At 36.2% G+C, this 11,613-nt stretch overlaps 1 protein-coding gene across 3 annotated transcripts in view; it reads right to left on the bottom strand.

The window, feature by feature from the left end:
• ccdc120a (coiled-coil domain containing 120a) overlaps window positions 1-11,613 on the bottom strand; it is a 44,595-nt gene that overhangs the window by 25,525 nt on the left and 7,457 nt on the right. The window lies entirely within an intron of this gene.

Genomic DNA, 11,613 nt, shown 5'->3' with positions numbered 1-11,613 from the left:
GTTTTCGATATAATAAATTTACCTGCGGTTTATCTTCTAACTTAACCGTTGTAAATAAGTTTCTTTTTATCCACTAAAGCAAAGGCCTTTAGCTTGAATTAGACTGGATTAAAATAACGTCAGTCTCTTCTAACTACAAACAAATTGTCATTCAAATGTAAATAATATATATATATATATATATATATATATATATATATATATATATATATATATATATGTGTGTGTGTGTGTGTGTGTGTGTGTGTGTGTGTGTGTGTGTGTGTGTAAAATGTAAAACTGCATTGCTGTTAATAATTAATATTACTAATAATTATTCTACAAATAAGTATATATAAGTACATGTAACAAAATACTGTTATTATAGATATTTGTTAGTACATTTCCACACCCGTTATGCTATTAATTTTCTCCAGCACAGCTGTTGTGCTTTCCATTGAATATGTGTTTGAATTACTCATGACTCTTGAGGTTTCAGAGATGTCTAAAAGAAAGTAGAGCAGCAGCCTCATGGTAATCGAGGTGCTGAAAACTGAGACTGTGTTTCGGCTACCTTCGGTTTCCCTAAGGGACAGAGCTGTGCCTTCATTTGCAAACCAATTGGCTTTAAAACAGGATTTCTATTCACATGTAAAAGATGTCATCTACATGAAACAACAGACTCATCCTTTAAGCTGCCAAAAAGCTCATATTAAAACTTAAAAACGGCAAAGAAAAGGTAATAGCTAAACAATCTTCCTATATTGTTTTTTAATGCATTTTTCAGAAGTCGTGTGTGGGTTTTTTTGACAGCATTACAACTTTAATAGCTATCATATATTTTAAAAAACCTCTAATGTGTGTTTGCATGTACACACACACACACACTTTTAGTCCTTTTGTTTAAAAGTCCCTCGTTACATAATTGAGAAAACAGCCACAGCTCAACACGGCTGCTGTTAACTGTGATTTTCACGAGTGAGCGACAAACGCAGAGCTGTGCCACATTACAAAAACAAATGAGTACAAGTAAACACTTTTAATACAACATAATTCGTTTTCAGGCGTTTGGAAAGACGCTGCTAGCAGTGATCATTAATTAACATTTGATAAAAGGCTGTTGCGAGCAGGTTTTCTGCCTTTAATCCGTTAATTAGATGGTTTGATCTTAACCAGCTACTTTATTATACTCGACTCCCACCGTATAATTAGACGTGAAGTGAGGCAGGATTACAGATGACTCGGGTTCTAATGGTCAGCGTGGAGAAACCCGTCATCTGGGATTTACATCAGCGCTGCAGTTTAATTTGAGAGCGAGGATTTCAATGAAGGGAAGTTCAGCTGGAGATCAGAACAAAGTGCATCTCTTGCCCTTTCCTGGAATTCTCCGCAAGAACATTCTCACGACGAGTCCCGCTGAAGGAGAGAGAGACTTAGAGAAGCCCTGCTGGGACCAGACCCCTCTGCCTCTTCATCAATCACTCCACAGGACGGGACAACGGTCTCCTCTTAATGAGACTGACAATACTGCGCCGGTGTCTGCGGTGTCATGGTTCCTGCTTTGTGCTTATCCAATTAACTATTACCAGAGGCTCCAATCAACATGACAATTTACAGCCTGAAATCCTGAAACTAATGCGACACTAATGCAGCACGTACAGTGCACGCTAATTTTACGGTCTTACTGTCACACATGTAGCATGCACTTACTATTATAACAAAAAAACGATGTACAATTAGATGCGAGTAACCCGGTTAAGCCCAACCTTAACTCCAGAGTACATGTAGTTAATTAATATTACTCAGTTACACTGCAACAAGGGTATAAAATAAACCTTAAAAGTGTAAGATAAAAGTGTCTGTAAGCTCTAAGAAAATCTATAGGCAAGCTTCCTCCTAAAAAGTGAATAAATTATCACATGTATTTCAATGGCATATTCTCTTTTGGGGAAAATGACAAAAAATATTGATGAGTCATCTTGTGCTCGGTGGATTATCCCACTTTCCATAATAAACTCTGTCTATTATTATTGCAGTATCATTGATGTACTATTTTAAATACTAGTGTTTATTATTATTTTTAATTAGTTTTTATGTTTTTTTATTTTAATTGTAGTAAAAGTATTTATATTTTAGTGTGTTCTTGTCATTTTTATTACAGTTTTATTAGTATTTGTTTATTAATGTCTACAGCGTTTTTATTAGCTAGTTTAATTTCAGTTTTAGTCATTTTTCATACATATTTCATGCAAAAACTATATTTAATATTTTTATTTGATTTAATAATATAATACATATCACTGTGATTTTTATAAATTAAAACAATAAAAAAATGTAAAATTAATCAAATAAAAATATCTTCTTTTATTTTATTCCAAAAAGATGTCATTTACATGACAGCTTCTGCTTTGGAAAAAAAAACATTTGATCAAAAATATAAGTAAATTTCTGCAAAAAAAAAAAAAAGATCAACTGAAATTGTTGTTTTTAACCAATCCTGAAAAATCTAAAGAAAATAATATTAAATATTATATTAATATTATTAAAATAAATAAAAGATTACCTGGATGCATGCAGTAAACTAAAGTGGTATCTAGCAAATCTCAAATGCACATTGTCTAAAAATATGATGCTAATGTTTACACATTATAGTTGCATTTAATAGAGCCATTTGTTAAATGTATTTATTTCCAAGATGGTAAGCTACAGCCTCAGCATTCACACTGCAATATCTGTATTAGCACATTAAAATGGGGCCAAATGTGTTTTAACAATGAAATTCTTAAAATAAAGTACTCTGTTTAAGAATAGGTTGAGTACCTGTTAAGTAGATCACTGGACTACACAGATAAACCCACTGCGAGCGTGAAGCTGTGGATTAGTGTAGAGGAGCATTTAGAGTCTGGATCTGAGGGTTTTTTCCCCGGATTACTCCTGGAGAGGTTTTAGAAAAGAAAGATGGAGAGAGGATCGAGCCAGTTGGCGTGAAACTAAAAGAGCAGCATTAAATATGTCAGAATCAGCTGTTACCCCGAGATCTCCCTCCTACGATGCCTGGCCGTTGCGGAGCTATTGTCTCAGACTCCTTAAATCTCCTGCGTTCCTGTGAAAACTCAGACATCAAAGAGGTGTGAGCGCGTTTGTTTAAATCCGCTGGAAAATCCAGCACGAAAACACAACTTTATATATAGTCTATTCTTGGTGCGGCAGTATATGAATAATTAAAGTTCGTTACACATCATTACGGTTTGGGATTCGAATGTTATAATAAGCAGTTGGGCTGACGGGCCTTGAAACATGGTTCGTTTCAACCCAAGCCAACAATTAAAGAGTACCACTGAAAATCCATCTCAGTCCATTTCTTTCGGGCAGAGGATGGACACCAATTCGTCAATCTGTGGCAGAGTCGACTTCCTTCTTTGAGCGCCGCTCTGTTTTTTTGTTGGGGTTTTTGAATGGGCAGCTGTTGGGTTTAAGGTCACTCCCCTTGGGCAGCATTTGTGGTCTTGGCTAATGACAAACACCTGTGAGAATCGGGAGCGGGGTGGAGAGCGTTTATGTCACGATTTGTTAAACAGATGGCAAACATCTCCCTTTGGCTGTCCCAGTCACCACAGCTCATGCCAGACTCTCTGCCCCTCCTTAAGTGAACCCTGTCTCCTCTCGCGAAGCGCAGAATCTTTGATGTTTTCTTTTGAGGAATCTTCTCGATCTCAATTTTCAAGTCAAGTCAAATGTACTTGCATAGCGCTTTTAACACTCTCAGAAAAAAAAAGGCACTAAATATGGACTTTTAAGGTACTAACGTGCACTGTCTATGGACAAACATGCACAAATGTGCACACTTTGAAAAGGTACCATACCAGTAACAGCATTTTGTACCTTTTTTTCCGAGAGTGCATGCACAATAAAGCAGCTTTACAGACAATCAAGCTATAAATGTTTATAATGTTGTAATATGTTCATGCTCTGTGATTATCTTCGTAGTCACATTTAGCAGATTATAGCTGGGTGACAATATAAGTGTTTAATCTTGTCATTATACACATTAATGACACTTTATTGTCCAATTTGATACTGTTTAGTGCTTTGACACAATATGTACTGTTAAAAGTGCTATATAAATAAAGGTGAAAAGATGATAGTTTTTTAAGGTTTTACAATAATACAAAAAAATAATTCACAAGATGGTACAAAAATGCACAATGGACAAAAATGCAGCTTTAGAATAGATTCTCGGATTTAAATCCAGGTTTTCCAACTAGATAACCAATAATGAGAGTTTAACTGTAAATTGGAGAGGAGCATTATACATTTCTGAGCAATCAAAAATGCATAGCAACACCCTAGCAACCACCTGCAACCCCTTAGCATTATTTCCACAGCTGATGTAAATGCAAAAACGGACTTATATTTGCAATTTTTAGATATCCTGCACAATGGTTAAATCGGTTAGTTCACACCAAAACGAAAATGACGTTGAATACCTTCTTAAGTAATCTCGAAATTGGCGAGAAGACGTAATTGAGGAGAGGAGAATGATTGAGATGAAGGAAGGTTTAACGGGTTTGGAATGACATGAGGGTGAGTAACAACAGAGTTTTCATTTATACCAGATCAATACGGATCTATTCAATTTGAAACCCTCTTCCTTATACGGTGTATTGTGTCTATACACAACAATAAAGGGAAAAGTCAGACTGAAACCGTTCTGCGAGAGAAAAGAGTTTCAGAGAGGTCGGTGTTGCAGATGTACATGCCCTCAACAGGAGGCCACTCCACACAGGATGACAGACAAGCGTACGGTCATGTGAACATCCCTGGGCTAAACTTCCTCTACTTCCTCTTAAAGTCATGAATCACTTGATGAACTGCCTGTCCTGCAACAAAACATAAACATACATTCATCTAAGCCCATAAAGGACTAGTATGAATGTCCAAATTCTATAGACCAGTGCATCTTAAATGTCATCATCCTAAAATATATATATATATATATATATATATATATATATATGTCTATATAATATATATATATATATATATATATATATATATATATATATATATATATATATATATATATATATGTCTATATAAATATATATATATATATATATATATATATATATATATATATATATATAATATATATATATATATATATATATATATATATATATATATACAGTCATAAATGTAACTAAACATATATTAAACAACATATATTAATAATTAAGTTTTAATAATTACTATAAAACTAGCACTTTGCATGTTATCAGCTAATGAGAATTGAAACTTCCTATTCCATTTATGAATATTATTCATGAATATTGTTGGGCCGTCACAACTGAAGATAATATTAGAAATTTAAAACACATTTTTTGTTCACTATCAACATTTTTGTTACTGCGTTGGGACACAGCTTCCTAAAATCTGGGTCATGAGCCAAACTAGTTCAGAACCACTGCTACAGACAATTTCTGCTCAAGCACAATAGAAACTTTAGTCTGTGTCCACAGCGAGGCTGTTTGCATATATTAATTTCCTCTGATTAAAGCTTCTGTCAGCACCGCAGCAGTCTCAGCCACAGACTATTTTTCATCTAAGCGTTTTGATTATTATTTCATGCAGTGCCCCACTGCCCTGGAAGAATTTCTCGCTCTGGCTCTCGGCGGTTGAGCGTGCGATCCCGCCAGGAGCCGGCGTAGACTTGCGAGCAGAGCTTCAAACAGCATGCGTTCCCCTCTTCGCTCCGCTTTGATTCTGAACGGGAGGGGCGCGAGTTGCCAAGCAGAAAAATCCAAACCGCGTGTCCTCTGCTAACCCTCCTCCTCCACCACCCGCTACTGCAGTGCCAACATATCAAGCTCACATCTCCAGACTACATAACACATCATCATCACGCAATATTAAGGCCAGCTACGACGATAAAAATGCCGTTTTAAAAAATCGTTCTCAGTTCAAAAGAATATCAGAGTCCACGTCGCAACTTAAGATGCGGTTATATGCTAATTTAATGGAAAAATACCGTTATTCCAACAGGAATGCGCATAAGTGAGGGTGAAAAAGTTCGCAAAGACCAAGTATGCGGATTCGCTTAAAACTGACCTACGTAGGCCTATCTTCACCCCTAGTGCCTTTAACACAAATTAAGATACTTTTGATTAAATCGGAGAGCTATATGAACCTCCATAGACAGCAACAAAATTGAAATTATCCCAGATCCAGAAACATAGTAAATACATCGGTAAAACGGACCATTCCTTTCACAGTTTTAGAGATGATCACGTAAGACGTAAACCAAATTTTTTGACTTCATGCCATTGGGGTGAACAAACCCGTTAACTCTAACAGCACAGATGAATGAAAGATAACTTTATGAAACGATAGAACGGATGCCTCGTTCTATTTAAGACATAGCCGACTGACAGTGTTGCCAAGTCTGCAGCTTTCCTGCGGAACAATGTTGCAAGGTTGTTGTTATTCATGCCCGCGGGTTGAAGCGCCCTGTAATAAGTTAATATTGAAATGTGATTTTTTTCCCAGTAACCCCCTTGAAATGTGATTGGGCTACTTTTGGGCTGGTTTTAAGTAGCAATTTCGTGGGTTTTGCTGTGAAACCTGGCAACCCTGCCCACTGACACAAAGTTCAAAAGATTTTCAACAATGCAGAGACTATAGCCGCTGTGGCGAGGCGTGATGCATCCAGTGTAAACACAGACAATGAATACCTTTCAAACCAATTTTTCCACCTGACTAGATATAAAAATACTGACAACCAGCCAATCCAGTCAACAAAACGTTATTCGGTCGATGATGATATTGTTTAAAAATTCAAAATAATTTAAAAAGAATAGAAAGAATTGTCATGCGTTGGCATGGACATTAATATAGTTAATATTCTTGGAGTGAACATGCCTTAACGATAATGACACATATATAGTTTTCTAAATTTTAAAGAGTAGCAGAGTCCCCACTACAGCTATAATGATAATTACTCGCAGGCTATCACTCTGAAAACGTTTCCCAGCTGATGAATAATAAAAAAAATTGACAGCCAATCAAAATTCATCTTTCTTTAAAGTGATAGTTCACCCAGATATTAAAATTAATTACTTATCCTCATGCCGTTCAGTGCTCATGAAACCCGTAAGACACAAATAAGGATATTTTTGATAAAATCCCAGAGCTCTATGACCCTGTATAGACAGCAAGGGTGCTACGACGGGCAAGGCACAGAAATGCATTAAGGACATTTTCGTTTTTGGGTGAACTATTCCTTCAAATATATCTTGAGCATTTAAAGCAACAGGCAACATAATTGGAGGTCACACTTAACAACAGATGAGTTGTTTTAGCATTGAAGGCTAATAGTTATCGTTCTTGTTATCTTAATAGCTGTAGTAGTACTCGCCTAATGTTTGCATCACAAGGCTTCACATAAAATGGTTACTGTTTTTTTTTTTTAGCAGCATCTGGCTTTTATGAGTCACTGCTATTATTAGACAGAGACGTAAGTCGTGTTATGCGTCTCTTTTGCTTATGCTTAAACTGAGATAAAATGGCCAAACACACCTGCTTTAATCCCAGTCTGTTTGTGTTTGTGTGCTTCAGAGAGGCTGAACAGCTGCGGCTCATGAGGGAGGCCGAGATAACCTCCGAAAAATAACCCAAACACTTCACCGCTCTTTTAACTTGTCAAGACCTGTTGTTCCCACAGTCTTCAGAAAACCTCTCTGGGCATCAGCATGGGTAATGCAGGTCGTATGGCTCCATATCAAGAGCACTAATGATTATAAGAATAATAAAAATCAGCCAACACAATCACAGCTGACAAGGTAGAGTAACAACAAATCCAATTAAAGCCTTGTTTTGTGGTATTACATTAAAGGAAATGCACTAATATAGTACCTGCAAGCATTAAAGAAGCATTAATAGTAAAAACACTGGGTTTCTGGTTTCACATCAAAGAGTCTAAAGAAGACAGAATTGTTTATGTGACTAAATGATGTTAATTCGAAAATCACAGTAAGCAATACTGCCAGGTCTTCTGTGACGCTTCATCACTAGAGGGTGTCCAAAACACAAGGTAGGACAGATTTTCATAATGGAGTGTAAAGCTTTTCACGCTGTGATGGATTCATGGAATGTCATGCCTGCCAAGAATGGACAGATTACAGTATATAAGCACCCTCCTGAAATATAGACACGATAAACTACAGCCAAGGAGTGCTGCAGTGCAGTAAAAAGCTCAAGGTAGGTCACAGCATAGAAAAAGGAGGGGGAAAGGAAAGTATTTTACATGAAAAATATATGTGTACTAATACATGCATTTTTATATATATATATATAAAATTGCATCCAAAAAAGTTTTTGTATGTATATGTGTTGTTGAGTTTTGTGTATATTCAATATTTATTTAGTACATATTTATATTCATATAATTTGTATATTATATTACTATAGAATATATTTTTTCTGAAATTTACACATGCATATGTGTGTATTTATATATACATAATAAATATACACAGTAAAAACAGTTTATATATTTAATACAAATAGCTATATTTAAAATGACAAAATTACATTTTTCATATTATTATAAAATACGTATGTGACATCTGGAAATATGCTGGTAAATCGTATTTATCGTTTCGATGCACCCGTTCAAAATGTCCAATCAAGACAAATGCGTTTGTTTGCAAATAGGGTTTGAAGGGCAAGTGCGCCCCCCGTGGCAAGGAGCAGCATTACAACAACCTGACTGCAGCACTTCTAGAGGTGTGAACAATCCTAAAATCAGAACGTGCTCAGAAGGGCGTTTTAAAAATAGATCACCACCTGGCTTCACTCTAACTAATTCACACAGCAGCAACAAATCTCCACAGTCCACACAAAATGTGCCAAGAGAAATTAATTGCTTATAATTAATCTTTTACAGCAACATGCTGCAGCAAGAGAAAAGAATTTCATTAATTTGTCGTCATTATTTAAAGAGTGATTTTTATGCAGGAAAACAAAAGCAATTCATAACAGAAATTCACAATAATAGAAAAACAGATAAGCCATTTGCTTAAAAAAAAATATTGTTATCTACCTGCAAAGATGAGCTCCACTGACAAAACTGCCAATGCTTTCAGAAAAAAACAACTGATGAGCAGATATGAAAAATATACTGTAGAACAAACTGTCAGTGAGTTTAGATAATAAATGGGTGGAGAATCTGTTAAAAATAACAAAATGCAAATGAAAAATAGATTAATTAATATGAAAAAAATATAAACAAGTACAATTTTTATTTTGCCCATGTTTTAATTGTATATATATTATATATATTTAATATATATCAATATATAATAATTTCTCTCTCTCTCTCTCTCTCGCTATATATATATATATATATATATATATATATATATACAATTAAAATAAAATTTTTATTTGTCTATATTACGATATATATATATATATATATATATATATATATATATATATATATTGCCCAAGTAGTCAGCATTGAAATAATGTTAGAGTTCCAGTAAGGTAACATATAATATAAATAGAAATATATTTAAATAATAACATTAACATATATAATTGATACGTAAATTGCAAAAGTATGTGCATTTCAATAAGTTCAGCTTAGGTCACCCTGAAGAACATTCTTCCAACCTCTCTAACACAGTCGGAGGATGCAAGGACAGGAGCAAAGTCGGAGCGTGTGATGAAGACATAACTGCATCTCTTTTATATCTGGAGGCCCAGGGACGCTTCCTGCACTCCGCTTGCTTTTGTTTTACACTTTCCATTTTCCGAGGGCTTTATAACCGCGCTCATTCCTTCTCCAGCAGGCAGCCTGTCCTTGACACCACTGCGCCGCTTTTGTGAGGTTTTCTTGCCCCGCTACAGTCACACCCACCGTCCTGCTCCTGCTCGTTCACTGGCTCGCTCCTCCGCAAGGCAGCCAACAGCAAATTAGGAAACATCTTTAAAATGTGCATGCTGGAGTAGGTTTTAATGCCTCGTAGCCAGTCTCTCTGTCTGCCTCTCTAGGTGTATGCTTTATAATATGACCTACATTTTTCTGCTCGAGTGAAGCTTAGAGATCCGTCACAGTTCGACATCACAGCGCCTCGATGCTAAACTGCACAATGAGCAGGAGCAACACATTGAGCTGAGAGCGATCAGGAGTCTAACCGCTGCATGGCAACAACACGAAAAATCCCTTACTAAAAATAGTGGCATATCGCAGGCTGGCAGCTCTGACTGCGCAGCCAATAACCTTTCACCCCTGAGGTGCTGGCACAGGGAGGGCGTATCTGGGCCGTCACCGTCGTGTTTGGGCGACTGAGTCTCATCCAGATGTCTGCACAGAACCGGTGGGGTCAAATTCACGCAACCAGGCACTCATGCGGGGGTCGAAACCGCGCAAAAACGCCAACCTTGCAAAAAGAAGTACGTGTTCGAACAATGAAGCCACGTTTTGAGGATGTCCGTCCGCAGAGTTACCCTCTTTCAGAGCTCGGACAGGTCACTTTAAATTCCCCCGAGCTGTCGTAGCCATTGGCCACACTGCCTTCCAAACTGTCTCCTCAATTTGCCTCACTCGGGTGATTTCTTTGAACACTGCCCTTCTTTCTATCCCATGAGGCTTTCAGGAGAGCTGCGGGGATCGGTTCGTGTCCAACACGCCCATCAGTCAAAGCATTACTCTGGAGGGACTCTTGTCGTCCTTTAAGTGCAAAATACACGAGTTTAAAAAGGAACACAAACCGCTCTGACCTGCACATTACACGCATGCTATGGTGTGCATTACTCGTTATTCAATTAAATGTGAAAATGCTTTCTCCTATCCCTTTGTAGGATAGATTATTAGATATATATATAGCACTAAAATGCTCATGGGTGCATTCAGGTGTGCATCTATCATCTATCTGTCTGTCTGTCTGTCTGTCTATCTATCTATCTATCTATCTATCTATTGATCTATTAATCATAAACATGACATAATGCATATGCAAATTATGTATAATTTGCGAATTATATGTAGTTATTAGTGCTGTGCAAGAATTAATTGCGATTTAAATAATATACGTGTGTGTACTGTTTTATATTCATTATGTATATATAAATACACACAAATGCATTTATATACTTAAGAAAAATATGCTACGCTTTGGTAACACTTTATTTTTGTGCCCATAATACAGACCAGTTACCTAGTAAGTACTTCGTAGTAGACGTTGTACTGCATAAAACAGATAACATAAAACAAAACGTACCATTTGCCTAAGTTAAAGGACAGTTTGTACTTACTGTTTGCAATTATGTAGATGTGATACATAATTGTGACACATAATGGCTGCTACTGTTACGCATTTGTCTGTTACACAGCTATTTATGTAACCAAAAAGATTGTCACATACTGCATGTGTTGCACGCTTTATACACAAATTCAAGACGCTTTTATTTTGGATGCGATTAATCGCAAAGCACTAGCAACTATGTAATTATAGGTAAATTACCCACATATTTAACATAGAAATTGCTATATAAATATGTATAGTGCGTGTGAGCACTGAAATGCTCATATATTTATATATACACCTAATTATGTATTATTATTAT

Source organism: Puntigrus tetrazona, chromosome 8 (assembly GCF_018831695.1).
Source record: "Puntigrus tetrazona isolate hp1 chromosome 8, ASM1883169v1, whole genome shotgun sequence".
Taxonomy (NCBI): Eukaryota; Metazoa; Chordata; class Actinopteri; order Cypriniformes; family Cyprinidae; genus Puntigrus; species Puntigrus tetrazona.
Note: the sequence above shows the minus strand (reverse complement) of the source record. Positions and strands in the feature narration are given on the sequence as shown.